We start from the raw sequence: 17,124 nt of genomic DNA on the forward strand, positions 1-17,124 counted from the left end.
GTTCTGCACAGAAAAAAGGAGCAGGAGCTCATCTGTACCAGGGCACTAACATTTCATTATTACCATTTTGGCTACATAAACCTTACTGACACCAGCAACTCACAAACAGCTTAAATGTGGTGCCCGCCCTGAATGGATGGGCCATGCAAATGCTGTATTTTCCCGAAAGGAGGGTCAAGATTTATTTTTCTGACTTCAAATAATTTCTCCTTAATATAGAAAGCCTCTCTTAGGGTTTTCCCCTGCCTTATCTCCCTTTGGGAGAGGCTGTTTGTTCTCAAATCAGGGTCGTCTACTTTTTGAGGATCTACGTATGCTGCTGAAAAAGATGCCAGGAAAGTACACCTCTCATTATGGTGTTTGTTGGATAGCTCTTACATGTGGGCCTCAGAACACATTATACTTCCTGGATGAAATCCTAACAAGTTTGCGTCCATTTGCATTTACTGTTAACCTGGGACACACCTTCCTTTATCTCTCACTTCTTTTGGCTTGAGTCACTCGGCTAAAAAGCTACAATACTGACCTCCCTTTCTTGTATATAGAGCCTTAAAATGACCACACCCTGACCAACCTAGATAATTTTCCCTGCTCCAAAAACCAATCAGCTGGTGTATACACTTCCTGGTCCTTTCAATCAGAGATCAGTGCCTACCACAGAAAAAGAAACCTGTTTTCCAGTGGTTATGCTAGCTTTGTCTTGATGTACCAGATGTGTTGGACTACAATACCAAGCATGCTCAATCTGCATGTGTAACGGGCAGAAGTAGCCTTGAGGAACAGGAGGAAGGGCCGCAACCGAGACAACAGGCTGATAAAAGAAATCTGAGTCTGGGCCAGAACTGTAATTTGAGTAAATGTCTCAGAAAAGACCCTCCCTAGTTCTCACGAAGATAAAGGGAGGGAGGGGGGAAGCATATTCAGACTGGCAAGAATCTGTTACTGTAACTTTATAATAAAAGTTGTATTAGCATTCATAACTTTGGGTTCCTAGTCTGGTCTACCTGGAGAGCATGGCAACTGATTTGAAGACTGCCTTACTCCCACATTCAAGCCTGAAAGCTCAAAGTTTCTTATCATTTAGAGTTCATCTGAATGGATGTACCAACCTATCACTCTTGGCAACATGAACTAGAGTACATATTATGAGTATCAGCGATGGATTATGAATCCTGTGCCTCTGTTGGAATCCTTTTGTTACTGATTTCAGTATCTTTAAGGCACTTTGCAGAGATCTCCCTGGGGGATCCCTAGGCCTCACTGCAGATGATATGAGACTTATGTCAGAAGTACTAATAGAGATGATTTAATACTTGGTTTCCTTGCAAACATCTTTTTTTTCTGCTTGTTTCTTTCTGTTTCCTAATAAATTCTTGCTTTAATTTGATCTGGGACTTGAATTGGATTTGTAAGAAGCCCAAAGGAATAGTTTTATTTCACCAGCTATGTGATTAAGCTATCTTTTTTAATTAAAGGAAGAAAAATACTTAAGTTATTTGTAAAGTTTATAATGCTGCTGGAGTATTAGATAATCTCTGCTTCTCCATCCTTTTTTAATAATTTCCCCACTGTTCATGTTCCAAGCAAGATTTTTTTGTTTTTGTTTTTAACAGATGGGAAAGAGAAATTTTTAGATAACTTTGAAAATGAGTGTTGCAAATAATGGTGAGATGCACTGGTGTAAAGAAAAAAAAATCCCACTAGTTAACACTATAGAAGGAGTGTGCTAAGCCTGTGTTATGTTTTCTCTGTATAGTAAGACATTCAACAGCCAAGAATGTTTATAGAGTGGGAGGAATGTAATAAAATGTAAAACATTTCTGCTCAGAAGATTTCTCAAGCTGAAGAAATAATTTAGTTGTAACCATTATAACTTATTCCTGACATTCTATGGAAGTGAAAGTTGGACTTTAAAGAAGCAGGATAGGAAGAGTACTGAGACCTTTGAATTTTGGTGTTGGAGAAGACTCCTGAGAACACTGTGGGCAGCCAAGAAAACAAACAAATGGATCATCAAACAAATCAACCCAGAGTTCTCACTCGAGGCTCAAATTATCCTATTTCAGACTCAGCATGAGAAGACCCAGCTCTACTGTTGAGAAAGGTGGAAGGAAAGAGAAGAAGAGGACGACCAGCAGCAAGGGGGATGGAATCACTTACAGCGGCATTGGGTACATCATTGGAAGATCTGAAGGACCAGGTCAGGGACAAATTGTCATGGAGAAAATCTGTCTATGTGGTTGCTGACTATCTTGATGGTATAAAATCAACCAATCAGTTATAATCTATACCTCTGTTAATGTAGATTCCCAGTGGAATTTATTGTACTCATCTATCATTTCCCAGTGCAAATCATGGTCAGGATCCAGCAATTAGTTCTTCAGAAGAACTTCCATATAGGTGAAAAGGATGTATTGAGCACCTACCTATCTTGGCATGACAGCTAAGCACTTGGATGGGTGACCTCCAGGGAATGCCAGGTCTGTAGGCTATATTGAGTTCTAAAAGAATGATCTCAGCTTGCCTTGGACCTATAGAAAATAAAGACTTGCTGCAAGAAGGCTAAACTTTTGGGGAAAGGGTACCTGCCAGAACCCATCTGCAATGCAAAACAGACATTCAGGTTGATGAGATCCTTAAGCAAAGATGCGAAACAAACATCAGAGAGATCCAAAGACATTTATTTCTTTGAATTATTATTTACATAGCACTCTGTAATCACCTGCCTGGGTAATTTAAAAAAAAACAGCAGCTAAGACAAGTGTTAACGAATCCGTATGAAACAATTAAAACCTACCAGAATGGATAAACTTGATTGATATTGGAGAGCAGCCTGGGAAACAGAAATGCACTTTTTGGAAAGATCTGCTGAGCAGATTTTTTGGGTTGCAAGCACCTAAGCATGTGGCTGTCATTCAGATGAGCCTCTGTGCATGTGTGCGTCTGTGTGTGTGTGTACGTGTCTGTCAATCTGCCTATGTATCCATCCATCCCAAAAACAATTGTCAGAAAAAAATAGAGCTCTCTTTTTATCCAGTTGCCTGTGCCTCTTTAATGACAGTTGTTTTCTATCAGTAATGGGAAATGGTATACAGATTTATTATTATTATTATTATTATTATTATTATTATTATTATTATTATTTACACAACAACATGAAATCACAGCTGGCAATTCTTTAGCTGGTGTTGGCTTTCATTCACACTGAGTTCTTCCCAAGGACCTAGGATTTCATAATGTATCAATGTAATATATGTGCGGATCCAAGCAGGGTGGCCTTTTGTAATTGACAGATGGAAATTTTGTCAATGCGCAGATTTTCTCAGTGCTATCCAAGGTTTTTTGGTATGTCACCCAGTGTGCTGATAACCCCTGGGACCACCAAGGCAGGTTTATGCCATAATATTTCAACTTTGATTTTCAGATCTTGATACTTTGTGATCTTCTCCAATTCTTTGTCTTCTTTTCTACTATCCTCTGGTATTGCCACGTCAATTATCCACGCTTTCGTCTTTTCAACCACAATTAAATCTGGAGTGTTATGCACCAAGACTTTATCAGTTTGTATTTGGAGATCCCACAATATTTTATCCTGCTCATTTTCGACTACTTTTTCAACTATATGTTCCCATCAATTTTTCATTACTGGCACATGATAATTTTTACAGATGTTCCAGTGAATGATTTAGGTGACTGTGTTATGTCATTGTTTATAGTCCGTTTGTGCACGAGCTGAGTATATGATCTACTGTTTCTTTGCACAATATGCACTTTGAATCATTTGATGATTTTTCAATTCTGGTCTTGATTGCATTAGTTCGAATAGCTTGCTCTTGAGCAGCCAAGATCAAGCCTTCAGTTTCTTTTTTTAATGTTCTAATTGTAAGCAATTACCAGGTTTTATCTTTATCCACTTTCCCCTCAATCTTTTGTAGAAATTGACCATGTAATGATTTTCTTTGCCAGCAATCTGTTTGTGTTTTTATTACATTATTTTGATATTCACTTTTTGTTTCCTGTACACTCAGTAAGTTCTAATTTTTAACTTGCATCAGTGCTTGTTCTTGGCTGTCTTTTATATAACCAGCCAATGCCTGCTTTTCTTCTTCAACAATTTGTTTGACTTGAAGTAAACCTCTGTCTCTATTTCTGCAGGGCAGGTATAATCTATCAATATCACTATGGGGATGTGATGCATAGAGATTATTGTTGGCCGCACAGTCAGCCAGATGTTTAGACTGAATTTGTCATTTTTATCCACCTATCGAGCCCTTCCCAAGGACCTGGGATAGACAGACATTGTTTGATGGTGTTAAAGGTATCATCACTGGATGTAAGCTGTTCCAAGTAAAGCTGACTTTTGCAATTGATTGATGGTGATTTTGTCAATGCCGATGGTCTTCAAGGGGTGCTCCAGATGTTTTGGGATTGCATCCAAGGCACCTATCACTATTGGGACTATCTTTGCTTTCTTTTGCCACAGTCGTTCTACTTCTATTTGCAGGTCTTTGTATTTTGTGATTTTCTCCAGTTCTTTCTCTTCTCTTCTGCTGTCTCCAGGTATTGCAATGTCCACTATCCAGACTTTTTTGCCTTTCTTATCAACAATTGTTAAGTCTGGGGTGTTGTATGGCAGGTGCTTGTCTGTTTAAATTCTAAAGCCCCAGAGCACTTTAGCTTCTTCATTTTCTATTGCCTTGTCTGTTTTGTGGTCCCACCAGTTCTTGCTTGCAGATAAATGGTATTTCTTGCAGATATTCCAATGCACCAGTGTTGCTGCTTTGTCATACCGTTGTTTGTAGTCAGTCTGTGCGATCTTCTTGCAGCAGCTAACTAGGTGATCCACTGTTTCTTCAGCTTCTTTGCAGAGGCGGCATTTGCTGTCTGTTGCTGTCTTCTCAATTCTGGCTTTGTATGCATTTGTTCTTAAGGCTTGGTCTTATGCAGCCAGAATTACCCCCTGTCTCTTTCTTCAACTTTCCTGCTCTTAGCCATTGCCAGGTCTTGTTGTTATCTGCTTTGCCTGCTAGTTTTTTTGTGTACTGACCATGTAATACTTTGCCTTGCCATGTCTCTTTTCTATTCTTCATTTGGCCTATTTATGCCAATAGAATATATATATAAGGCTGCCCAATCATCATGCAACTTTAACGTAGAAAAAAAATAAAACAATAAAAAAAGAATAGAAATAACACTCAACCACCCAGGAAACAACTCATAACATACCAGCTAGTTCACAAATCTTTCTGGCCCAGGGCCTGCTGGAATAGCCAAACCTTTATGGCCTTTCTGAAAGGCTGGACTCATGTGGATTTTGGTGGAATGCTGTTCCAGAGAGCAGAAGCAGCAACAGAGGAAGCATGACTCATGGGTTCCATAAGTGGACATTTCTTTGCTGGGACCTGCAGTCATGCCCAACCTGTCTGATTTGATTTGATTTGCCTTACCCTACCTTAGACAATTGGAAAGAGCCAGCCCTGCAAATAATCAGGCCTTAAGCAATGAAATACTTTAAAGATGATAATCAATACCTTGAATTGCACTTGGAGGCCAAGTGGTAATCAGTGCAGATCATTAAGCAGGGATGTCATACAGGTGTCCCAATATGGCCCCATAACTACTCATGCTGCTGCATTCTGGACCAGCTGTAGTTTCTGAGTGATCTTCAAGTGCTATGCAGTAGGCCAAATGAGATATGACTAAGGTGTGATAAGGGCCTGGTGCACAAAATGAATCTCTGCAAAGGTATATACCATTGGTGAGACACAGATGATCTCCCCCTACAGGCCCTTTACCTGTTCCACGGTGTTGTGGGACTCATAGAGTAGGATGATGTAGGGAAGAACGGAACCCCTCTTCACAGAAATGGATGTTTGCTTGAGGAAAGTTAGCTGTCAGCAGTAGCAACTTCATTTGGTATTCACTGAAGCAGTTCCACAGCTGTGGCCTTGGCCAGAAATCCCAGTTCAGGAAAGAGGTTCAGGCTATGTATGTTTGCTGGTTGTTGATACACCCAGAAAGATATAAAAACCCAAATAAACTACACAGATCGCTTTTATTAAAACTTTACTGATTAACAATAACACTTAAGCTGTGATACTTAGTCACCAACAAATCACATACAGATAGATACATTGGGACAACCCTGGTCAGGTCCCCAGAACAGGGAAGATGGTCTTTAAATCCCAAATGGGTGCTTACATGCCCAACACCGACCTGTCCAAAATTCACCTTCCAACAGCACATATCATGGAACATGTCCAGATAAAAACATACCTGAATTGCAACCCCACCTCTCTTGGATACTCAACCATAACATGACATACATAGGAAAAGGGAAACATCTTTCTGATGAGCAGAGCAAGTTAATCTGAAGTATTTTCAAACACTTTGTCTTTGTAGATACAGTACACCAAATATCTAGGGATGCAGAAGCAGACTTGCCTTATGTATAACTGATGGTACCAAACCAATCTTCTCCTATTGATCACCATTTCTCGCTGTTGGTCCATGAATGTATCAGCGTTTCTTAGAGTCCAAGAGAAACTTCTTCATAGGGAAGTTGGTGTCAGATGTTGACTCGCAGCTTCACTTTCTCCTTCAACATACAGCTCACCCACCTGTTTAGTTGAGGCCATTTCCACACCATTGATTTCTAACGTCCTTTAGCCCCATCCAGCTCATACTATGGTGATATAAGGCCCGTCTTCATTATTGACCTATCACTCCAGTGGCAGCTGGGTGATGCAATATATCATTTTAAATGATTGAGTTCAAGGCCAGCGCTCTTGCTACTGGGCTAACATGCTGAAAAGATTCCACTGCTGTGTCTTTCATTCTCTTGGGTTTCCATAATATGGATAAGGGGATGATCCAGAGGAAGAAAAATGAATAGTCCTGACTGATGTGGTGTGTGTTGTTTGTAAATTATTAACAAAGATGTATATTTAAGCCAGCTTTCCCCCACCTGTTGCATTCCTGATTTGTGGGTTTCTTCATTCTGCAGTTGGTAAGACTAGAAGTCAGTACATCAGGAAGATAACAGCCTGGGGAAAGGCAATTTAACCCCTTGTAAAATTGCCAGACTGTACTTTTTGTATCATATTACCATTAATGTTTCTCTGTTTATATCCTTCTACATCTTCCTGAGAACGAAGGATTGTATTTCATTTATCTGATGTGAACTCTTGTCCATAAAAACATGGCCCATGATCAAATGTGTTAGCTCTAGGTTTCAAATTCCATTTTGCGCTAATCAGTCACAGTGGCTGCTCTTAGCTTGGGTGAGACATCATTTCCTTAACCAGAATCAAAAGGTTCTTGATGGTTAGTTAAGGACAGGGAGAGGGACTAAAGCTGGCTTGTGCTAACTACCCAGGGTTGCACCATGTTGTGCAAAACACATCTTTGCTGGGACAACCACATGAATGCCCCTGAAAGTCCAAGACAGATGGTGAAAGCAGCCATGATTTCTGGGAGGGGGAAAGGGGGCAGAGAAGTTTGATTGGTGACAGGAAGCAGGAGATGATCCTAGAAAGATTACCCACACAATTTACTTTAAAGCAGGAGTTAAGTGAATAGGCAGAAGATGGCAACCTTGATAATGTGTGTCATCAAAAGCAAGTTGTGCTACTATTAATTCATGACAGCAAAGAAAGAGTGAGAAAGTAAATACAGGTAGTCCACAGTTTAAGGACGAGTTCCGTTCCCAAGGTGTGTCCTTAAGTTGAATTTGTATGGAAGCCGGAACAGTATTATTGTATAATACTGTATAAGCAGCATTGTGTAATTCACTCAAACCATTCCGTATTTAACTCGAATTTTGCTACAATAGACTGTTCTTAACTTTGGGTAATCCGCAGACAGGGCATTCTTAACTCAGGGACTACCTGTATTGTTAAAGTTGGTTAAGGTTAAGGCAGGCCAACTTCTAGTCCTCCCTCAGCTGTGGAAGTTCCGAGTGACTTCGGGTCAATCCCTCTCTCTTAGCCCCATCTCCCTGTGGTGATGGGGACAACCCCACAGTACAAGACCTAGATATAAGTGTATACCAATACTCCATCCCTTTGGCTGCTGTGTTTTGCAAGGATCTTTCCTGAGGATCTCTTGGAAGATGTAGTGATGAACTGCTGGGTTAAGTCCTTTTCTGTCTGCTGCCCGGCATACAGTGTTCGGTTTTTTTGATGAAGAACGTGAGAAAAGAGACTTAATATACAATTTGCTGCTCTTGCTCAATCCAACTTATCTATACAGTTGTTGTGAGGACAAGTTGGAAGAAGGAGTGCTATGAAAGCCACCTTGGGCTCCTGAAGACGAGGCAGGGTAGAGCGGCAAAGCCCTCAGGGGAAGGCCCTGTTGGGAGCAGCATTGCAATCTCATTTGAGCATGAGCTTTGCGTGAAGAAGTTTCAAGTTAAATTTCTCTTAGCTTCTCTGGTGCAAGGATATCAAGAACCTGGAGGAGGGTAGAAAGGAATTATATTGAAGAGAACGTCCTGCTTCTACGGTCTTCTCACATATGGTCTGGAACAAACAGGAGGGTCACTCCCCACATTGCCTCCTTGAAGTGCCCCTCCCTATTTGCATCCCCCTTGAATTTATAGCAGGGTCAGATTAAGGCCCACTGATGCCCTTAAGTGCAACCCAGCAGTGGTGCCCCTCAGCTCTTAACTCGGTTAATTCACATGACTTAAGACTCAACAAGTGCTAAAAACTAAAACTGAGTGGGCAATGAAAGAGTTAAGGGCATGATAGCTCCTCTGTGGTGCCCCCCTTCCTTTGGCGCCCTAAACATGTGCTTATTTTGCTTAATGGCTAATCCAGGGCTGGTCTATAGGTTCACCTATTGACTGCGATCACACAACATCCTTAAGCTGGTTGCTAAATGCACCCTTTCTCTGGCTTTGAGTCATACATTCCCAGTCCTGACCAAACAGCCTGGGTTCATGCAATACTGCAAGCCACAAAGAAAAAAAAAAGAAAAAAGAAAAACGGACCAAAGTTAAAAGTAATCAAGCCCAGCAAATATTTGGGGAAACGCTACCGCTGGATTTGTAACTGACCAGTTTGCTTCCTCTTGCCTGAGGAACCTTTTTCTCTGCAGTGGTCTTAAAGGAAGCAGCACCAGAAGGAGAGAAAGATAATATCCAAGGAGGACTTGCACACACATGGCTTTCTAAGTATATGTTACAGCAGTGTTTCTCAACCTTAGCAACTTTCAGATGGGTGGACTTCAACTCCCAGAATTCCCCAGCAGAACATTTCAATTCTCTTTCACTCCGCTCTTCTGCCCCCCGTCCCCCCCCCCAGTTCATGCACAGGTTACACTTGCATGATTTAGATGGCAACTCCCCCCAACCTTCCCCCCCCCCACCTGCTTGGGAGTAAGGCTCATTGCACTCAGAGGGATGTTTGGAAGCGGATGTGCCAGGATGTTCACAGGCAAAAGACGTCTGTGGCACAACTATACGGCTTGCTGTCGGCTTTGCTTGTGAGTTGTCGCTTGTGAGTTGTCGGCGTGTTTGGCTAGGAAGGTGATCCGTGCGACCCGCCACATCCTCAGGGTAATAAGCTGTCGTGTTCCCACGACACACCTAACCAGCCAGGTATCAGGTTCACAGAGGCACAACAGCCTTGCACCTTTAGCACATGCGTTCACACCGCGGGTCAGTTTGTGGTTCAGCGCCAGCCGTGCCCAAACTCACAAAACGGGTCCGTTCAAGCCAGCAGCGAGTCTCGGGGACCGGCGTACTTCTGGCGGCTTTTCTTGGACAGTTTTCCCGGGGACTTTCCCGAAGCACCTGCTCAGAGACGGAAATAATTTTGGGGGCGGAGGGAGAAATAGAGAACGCTATTACCACCGCCGCCCCCCCCTCCGGACGCAGCAGCCGCTCCTCGGGCAGGGCCGGCACCGCGTTCGTTCGTTCCTCCCAGCCCTGCACGAGAAGCGCACCGGGCCGGCTGGGGCGGCAGCGGGCGCCCTCCCCGCCTCCCTCCTCCTCCTCCTCCTCCTCCCCGCCCGCCGCCGAGCCCTTGCCACACCAGAAGCCCGAGCCGCGATGGCTCCTCCTCCTCCGGCCGCCCGGGGCCCCGTGACGCTTCTCGGCTGCGATAGCACGAGGGCTAGCTGGGTGGGAATGGGATCCGGGAGGAGGGGACGGAAAGGGGACGGGCCGCAGCGCCCAGCCGCGGCTTTAAACCTCGGACGGGCTTCTCCTCCGGAGGACGCCCTGAGCGCTGCCGGCGGGACTCCCCTCCTCGCTCCCCGCTGTTCCTGTGAAGCAGGCAACGGGAGGGCTGCCCCCGCGGAGCCGGCCGGCTGCCTCGCACGCCCACCGGAGGACCGGAGCCCCGGGGCAGACGCTTGCCTGACAGCCAGCCCGCGCGCCTTCGCCGCTCCGCGCGCCTCGCCAAGCGCAGCCGCCCAGCTGAGGAGCCTCTCCCCGCTCGCGGGCGCCCTCCCAGCCCCGCCGCCGGCCAGGGGGGCGTGCGAGGAGGAGGAGGAGGAGAGTCGCTGCCGGGGAAGCCGCGGCTCGCGCTCGCTGCCTGCCCGGATTTCCGAAAAGTTGCCAGAAGGAGAGGAGGAGGAGGAGAAGCGGAGCGCGCGCGCGCCCCGGTCCGGCCCAGCCGCTGCCTCGTGCGGATCTCGCCCGTCTCGGGCTCTTTCCTCGTGTCTGCTGGCCGCCCCGGCGGCCCCAACCAGCCGCCACGCTGGAGGACCGGCGGAAGGGAGACCCCAGGAGGTGAGGGTTGGCCAGGCGCGGGGAGGGCGCTGAGGCGCGCGGGCAGCTGGAAGCCTTCCCTGGCGCGGGGCTTCTGCAGGGAGCTGGCGGCGGACGAGGTCCTCGGCTTTGCCTGGCCGCCTCTTCTCTTCCAGCAACCCTGGGGGTGGGTAGGGGGAGAGGGGAGCCGCGAGGGGCCGGGCCGGGCCGGGCCGGGCCGGGCAGGGCCCCTCCGAGATACCTCTTGGACGTGCGAATCCCGGGTCGTTTTGTTTGTGGGAGGGGAAAAAAAAACCCTCCGTAAAACAACCCAGCGCGTCTGCCAAGGCTGAAATCATTTGTAGGCGGAAAGAGCGAGCAAGCGTTTGAAATAAAAGGCGGCTTTGGGGGATGAAAGCGGGACGGGTGGATTAAGGAGGGCGCGGGCAACTCCTGCGCCGCAGCAGGGGCAGAAAGAATGTGGCCGCAAAGGTGCCCGCTGGCTGCGTTCGCACGGCACATGCAGCCCGGTCAGGCCAAGACCTTGCAGCTGCGTTCGCCCAGCTTGCTACTCCTGGCTAGCGTTGACCTTGGTTAGGTTTTCATGTTGGGTGATTAGTTTTAGGGTATGAGTCGGTATAGGGTGAGAACCTAGAAGTCGGATGGATTAGTAGCCAGGTTAAGTATGTTGTAGGAATGCAGCCCCTGCTGGCCTGCTGTGGGTTAGCTGTGCACGGATGCTGCAATGAGGGGGTTGTCAGGGTTCAGTTCCCACCTGAAGGCGAATTGCTTGAAAATCACACTTTCTGCCTTGCTTCTTGCCAGCAGCTATAATTGTGGGACCTTGTGATGCAAAAACTCTTTAAACATGCTTGGGGAAAGGCACGGGAGAAGATTACCCCATCTACAGGGAGAGTTTGCCATATCTTTAGGGCAAGAGGAAGCGAGTGGAAGAAGGAATATGTATGTATGCATGCATGCATGCATGCAAGATTGAATTTGTGTAGTGGAAAAAAGTAAGGCTGGAATTCAGGAGAAAAGTTGAAAAACTTTCTCAGCTGGAGTCGATTCCAGTGCATGGGCCCCAAGGAAGAGCGGTGCAAGCTGCAAAAAAGAGCTAGTAAAGGAGTATTTGATGCTACTCTTTAGAAATGATGTTTGGGGGAAATCAGTTTGTCATTTGAGCAGGGGAGAAGCCAGGAGAACAAGAATCTAGAAATCAAGACAGTTCCTCTGGCTTTCCCCCCCTTTCCTTCCTTAACAGAACATTTGCAGACAGAAACGTTTGCTTCAGTCTCTCTCTTCTCTCCTGTAAGTCTCCCCTCAACTGCCTTTTTCTATGTGAGAGGTGCCTATTCATTTTGTGAGAAAATGTGTGTTTGTGCATGCCCACATGCGTGATTGTTGTTGAGCAGAAGAATTATCAGTGGCAAGTGATCCAGGTTGAAGGCAGGAGAAATCTGCTGTCCTCAAGCTTTGACTTGATCTTGAGGTGGAAGAGCCTTGAAGGTGTCCGTCGCATATCGGATAGAGTTTTATTACATGAAATGAATATGACTGAGGGAATTAATTATAGGGCAGTGGGTTGTTGACTAGGCTCATGCATCATGCTAAATTGTGGTTTATTTAGTCATGGTTTTTGAATAACTCACAGCTGGTTCACACAATAGTGTACAATAATCTAAACTCAAGTAAATCATATTTTGGCTTGTTATGATCTGTGAACTGGGCCTTATTTTGGAAAACAGCACTAAAAGGCACATACTGTACTTTACATTTCTCTCACCTTTGTGTGTGTAGAGGCTAGATATTGACTATGGATTACTATGAATAAAGCATTTTTGGGGATTTCTATGCAGTCTGTAGGGTTAGGGTTCTAATCCTATGGTTGCCCTTTTTAATCAGGGTAGATGACAAATACATATTTGGGAGAAAGTCAGAGGAAGACAGAATATGCTTTGCAATATAAATGGGAAAGAGAATTTCCAGAGGAGAGTTTGGTTCCTGTGGACCATGGTTAAGGGTTTGGAGGGGATATAATAAGAGGTCATGATGTATAGGGGTTGAGGTACATCATGGTTGGGTCTAGAATTACTTTAGTGAGCCTAAAGTTTTAGAATTTTCGTTTTAGAATTAAACTAGAGTTTTTGTGTGTTTGTTTTCCTTTTTTAAAAAGTATTTGTCTTGATGTTGTGTTTGCTTCCATAAAAAATCATTTTAGAATGGCCAGAGCTGACTTTTGCTAGTATAGCTGAAGGAGATCTGAGGTCCACAAGATAGGACTCCAAGCAGACGGGCCTCCAGGGGGTTATGGAAAAAAAAAGTCAAGATGGTGGCCATGCTTGTGCAGTCATGGCTGCTATGCTGACCTTTTTGATACCCCGCGGACACCCCTAACTCTAGGTCACGCCATGTTTTTCTCTGTCCTAGAGAAAGGGTGGAATATAGATGTATGGAGATTGATAAATAGTTGATCCAAAAGCAGAGGGGACCAATCTCAATGGGCCCCATTATGCGTTCCTTTCCCAGTCCCACTGCTGGGAGCTGGTTTGTTCTGGAAGATACACCATAAATTGACACTGCTCCTATGCAGAGCATTGTGAATGTTTGTAGGCAGAGGCACACCTCTGCCAATGTCCTTTCTTTTTCTCCAAATCAGCCTTCCCCAACTGGGGCTTTCTACCTATGTTGTGATTGCAACATTCAGAACATTTCAGAAAGTACATCAGCCATGAATTCCACCCCAAGATATTTGCTGAGCATCATGTTGAGGAAGGTTACTCTAAATATTTCTTGTACTTCCGTTTAATTATGGCTTGATCCATAAAGGAAGAAAGAAAAGAATGTTTCCAGACCCTTATCTCAGTTTTGCTTTAAAACTGAACTAAAGCTGCCCAGTTTGACTTTTAGGAACATGATCATAATCCCCACAGGATTAAATTCTGCGAGTAATTATCGCTCATTTTGGAGACATCAGAGCTGTGCTTGAGAAAGTAACAAAAGCAATGCATTTATTTGATCAGAAATGTATGCTCGAGTAAACGCATGACTTCTGCCCTAGCAGAACTACATAGAGGCTGCTTTTGATAAGGCATTTTGAGCCTGGGGCATTTACTGAAATGCCAACCGCAAGCACTTTGCTTGAGCGATGAGCATAACACCTTATATAAATCTGCGTTACTCTCAAAACCTGTTTGACTAGCCCTTGGGAGAAATATGGTGTAGGGATGTGCACGGAGTACGTGGCACCATTTGTTCTGAGTGCAAATGAGGCACGCGTGAGATGCTCATTCGTTCTGTGGAAACCACCCGTTCTTATTTTGAGGCACTTAAAGGTCTTATTTGTCAGAGCAGCTTTGTCTCTAGACGCCGGTGCTTAACGCATAAACAGTGAAGTGGTGGAACCCGCTTGCTCTGCCATTTCAGTGAAGGGTGGGTGCATTTCTGTTCCAACCGAAGTGAAAGGGACTTGTGCCCAGAAGTACACAGGTTGCTCCAGATACACCTAAATTAACTGATATCCATCTCAGGTGTTTCTGTGTTGTGGTGATGTCTGTGGCAACCACAGGCACAGGTGTTTCTGTGTTGTGGTTGCCTGCATTAGACTGCATGGCTGAAGATACAAGTATGGTCCCCGGCGGGGTGGCCACTTGGGGATTCAAAATACAGGAGTCGCTTTAAAATTGAGTCTTCCCGGAATTCTGGTTGTTTAATCTGTGGAAAAATTAGAATAAGCCTGCTATTCTCTTCAACTGTTGGATTGTTTAATGTGACGTCTCCTGTTAACATTTTAAATCTGTTCACATTTAGAAAGAAATGGAATGCAAACACCTCAACTGCCTTAGGTTGATTAATCTGACATCAGCTCCCCATTCTAAGAAGACTTGTTTTTGTAAGCCACTTGAAATCCCTACGATTTGTCATCATGCTAACAAAACATACTCCATGCACTCGTTCCATAGCGGAACAAATTTCTTACATGCCCTTCTCCTTCCTGTCTTTGGAGCTTCTGTTAACTCTGTTGCTCTTAGCTAACCCTAACTCATCAGTGCTGCTCAGAGTTAGCATCCTTTTGTTCTCGGTCTCCCCCTCCCCGCCCATCATTGTAATATTGTAATAAGCCTCTCCTTTGTTAGATTCCCAATCCCCTACTTTGGAGTTTGTCCAATGCTGGCTTCATTGGTCTGTGAGCTTGGAGGTAGCTCTATTTTGCCCATATTATTTATTGGAAACGTAGTTACATTTATTTACCTAACCTTCAATTAGGACTTAGGTAAATGTTTTGCTTTGTAATTTTTCTTTAATACCTGTAGGGTTTATGGGGTAGCGTACTTAGTGTTTTCAGCTTGAGTCATCTGAATTTGTGCGTTAATAATTCTTGCTGCTTTTGATTTAAAGACTTATCTGCCATCTGTATTTTGGTTTTTCCTGCTGTGACTTAGCTTCCATTAATTTAAATGACATTATGCTTTTGATATCAACTAACTTATAAAGGCCAGTTCTTAACATCTTGTCACTTTCTAGTGTGATCAAGAGGCAGAATCTAAAATAGGCCTATGCAGGGTTGATTTTCAGTGACTGGGATCAGCAGGAGCTGAATGCAGGAGGTTAATTCACACTGCTTTGGGTTCTTTTTAAATACAAAATGAGAAGTAAAGCACTAGACACATTGATGATGGTGAAAATAAAAGTTGCCATCTCTGATCCTGTATAACTACTTTCCTGGCAGCATTCTGGAACAGATCTTCAGTTGTGGAGTCCTTGGGGTTCTCTGAGCTTGGTTGTTTTCTTGCAGACGTTTCTTTGCACAGGTAGCCAAGCTCAGAGAACCCCAAGGACTCCATAGTTCAATCCTGAGCTACGTATATTCTCTTATATTAAATACCCAGTTATCTGTGCCCTCATTTTGTATTTTTGCCTTTGGGTCTTTTGTATTACGCAGCACTTCCCCCAGGGCAAGTGTTGTTTTTCCTAATGGTGGGACTTTGGTTCCCCCAGTCTTAGAAATAATCCCATAAAAGTTCTTAGTTTGCCCAGTTTTATGTTAGCTTGCTGGAGGTTAGAAATGTATGGACAGACATTTGTACAGTTTTAAGTGGACCACTCCATTCCAGCCAGGTGAGTCTTTAAAGTGAAAAATTGCAATTCTTACCTGGGAGTGGAGGCCTGCAGATCGCACTGCTTTAGATGAAGTCACCTACTGGAACATACTTATGGGAACAGAATGATTCATGCTGTACATTTGGTTCAGAAATTCTAGATCAGTTTTCTTCATCCTGGTGCCTTTCAAATGTGTTGGACTTCAGCTCCTGTAATTTCTAGTTAGCAACTCATCTGGAGATACCTGGTTAGGAAATTATTGTTGTAGGTTAAGACGGTTGTTCTAACACTTTCTGGAATGGAGCCCTTCAGTGCTGTTGGAGGAAAAGGAAATAACTGCCTCTTCTGACAGTCATGCCTGATTTAACATAAGGCATGGTTCCTTCAAGTGAAGGTCCAGAAAGTTATGGGAACTTACTCACATAACTGTTCCTTCCTGAAGAAATCAAGCTGTGAATGAGTCTCACAGCAAGGCTGGCTGGGGAATTCTGAGAGCTGAAGTCCACCATCTGAAAGCTACCAAGGTTGAGAAACCCTGCGTTAGAGAGAACAAAGAAGAAAATAAGCTTTGATGCTGAAGGGCAGCTCCTAAGTTTCAGCCATGCTGTGCAGGAAACCAGATTTCGGAAGAGCAGTACAATCCCTTGAAGTATTATGTATCCATTTACATTGGGAAAACACCCACACACACACACACACACACTAGCAGGATATCTACATTTCAAACTCAGTGATATTAGGTGGTTTGCTTTGACCCAGGTTTTGCCAGTACCATTGGCAAAATACGACATCTATTGAAAACATCCACACAAGGCTAGACTGTATGTTTTTTGGTTTGGGTTTAGTGTGAACTTAACTTAGTGTGAACTTAACTGTTGTGGTTTGTAAAACAGCTCAAGTACAGTGTATGAACACAGTTAATTATGGTTTCTTCAACCATGGCTTAGAGTAACATATGAACCCAGTCTACCTGAACCAGACCACTATAGTTTGTTTCTTCAGCCCATGGTTGAAACAAGTTGTAGCTTACTGTGGTGTGTGAAGCAAGCTTGTTTTAGAAAAGTACAGAAGCATTGACCCAGTTGAAGCATTAGCAAATGAGGGGAGTTGTACACTGTAATGGAAATACTGAAAGACAAGTTGTCGGCATATTGTTGGTACTGCTGGTTGAAAATGGATCTTGTGGCTCTGTTTATGGACTATGCCATTTCATTTTGTGCATTTGCAATTTTTTTGTGTGTGACTTCGAGTCAGTTTTTGATTCCTGGCGATTGCCTGGACTAGTCCCTGTAGTTTTCTTGGCAAGGTTTTTCAGAAGTGGTTTA

The 17,124-nt window shown here is 44.2% G+C and overlaps 1 protein-coding gene and 1 long non-coding RNA gene across 4 annotated transcripts in view; one reads left to right on the forward strand and one right to left on the reverse strand.

Annotated features, from left to right (window-relative positions):
* Nucleotides 1-6,049: 6,049 nt before the first annotated feature.
* LOC148216899 (uncharacterized) lies at nt 6,050-10,298 on the reverse strand. Of its 2 annotated transcripts, none has more exons than XR_015794643.1 (3): nt 10,199-10,298; nt 9,373-9,799; nt 6,050-8,454 (listed from the first exon to the last, which is right to left on the reverse strand). It is a non-coding gene; the product is annotated as an uncharacterized LOC148216899 (long non-coding RNA). The 2 variants fall into 2 exon arrangements; XR_015794644.1 differs by lacking the exon at nt 10,199-10,298 and adding an exon at nt 10,041-10,096.
* SLC4A4 (solute carrier family 4 member 4) overlaps nt 10,181-17,124 on the forward strand; it is a 183,529-nt gene continuing 176,585 nt past the window's right edge. For both annotated transcript variants that reach the window (XM_088133174.1, XM_088133175.1), the window contains exon 1: nt 10,181-10,741. The gene's annotated coding sequence lies outside the window, so the exon portion shown is untranslated. The remainder of the gene's footprint in view (nt 10,742-17,124) is intronic.

This window comes from Python bivittatus, unplaced genomic scaffold (genome assembly GCF_059951505.1).
Source record: "Python bivittatus isolate LINGU-HERP-01145 unplaced genomic scaffold, Pbiv_v1 ctg000070_np1212, whole genome shotgun sequence".
Classification (NCBI taxonomy): Eukaryota; Metazoa; Chordata; class Lepidosauria; order Squamata; family Pythonidae; genus Python; species Python bivittatus.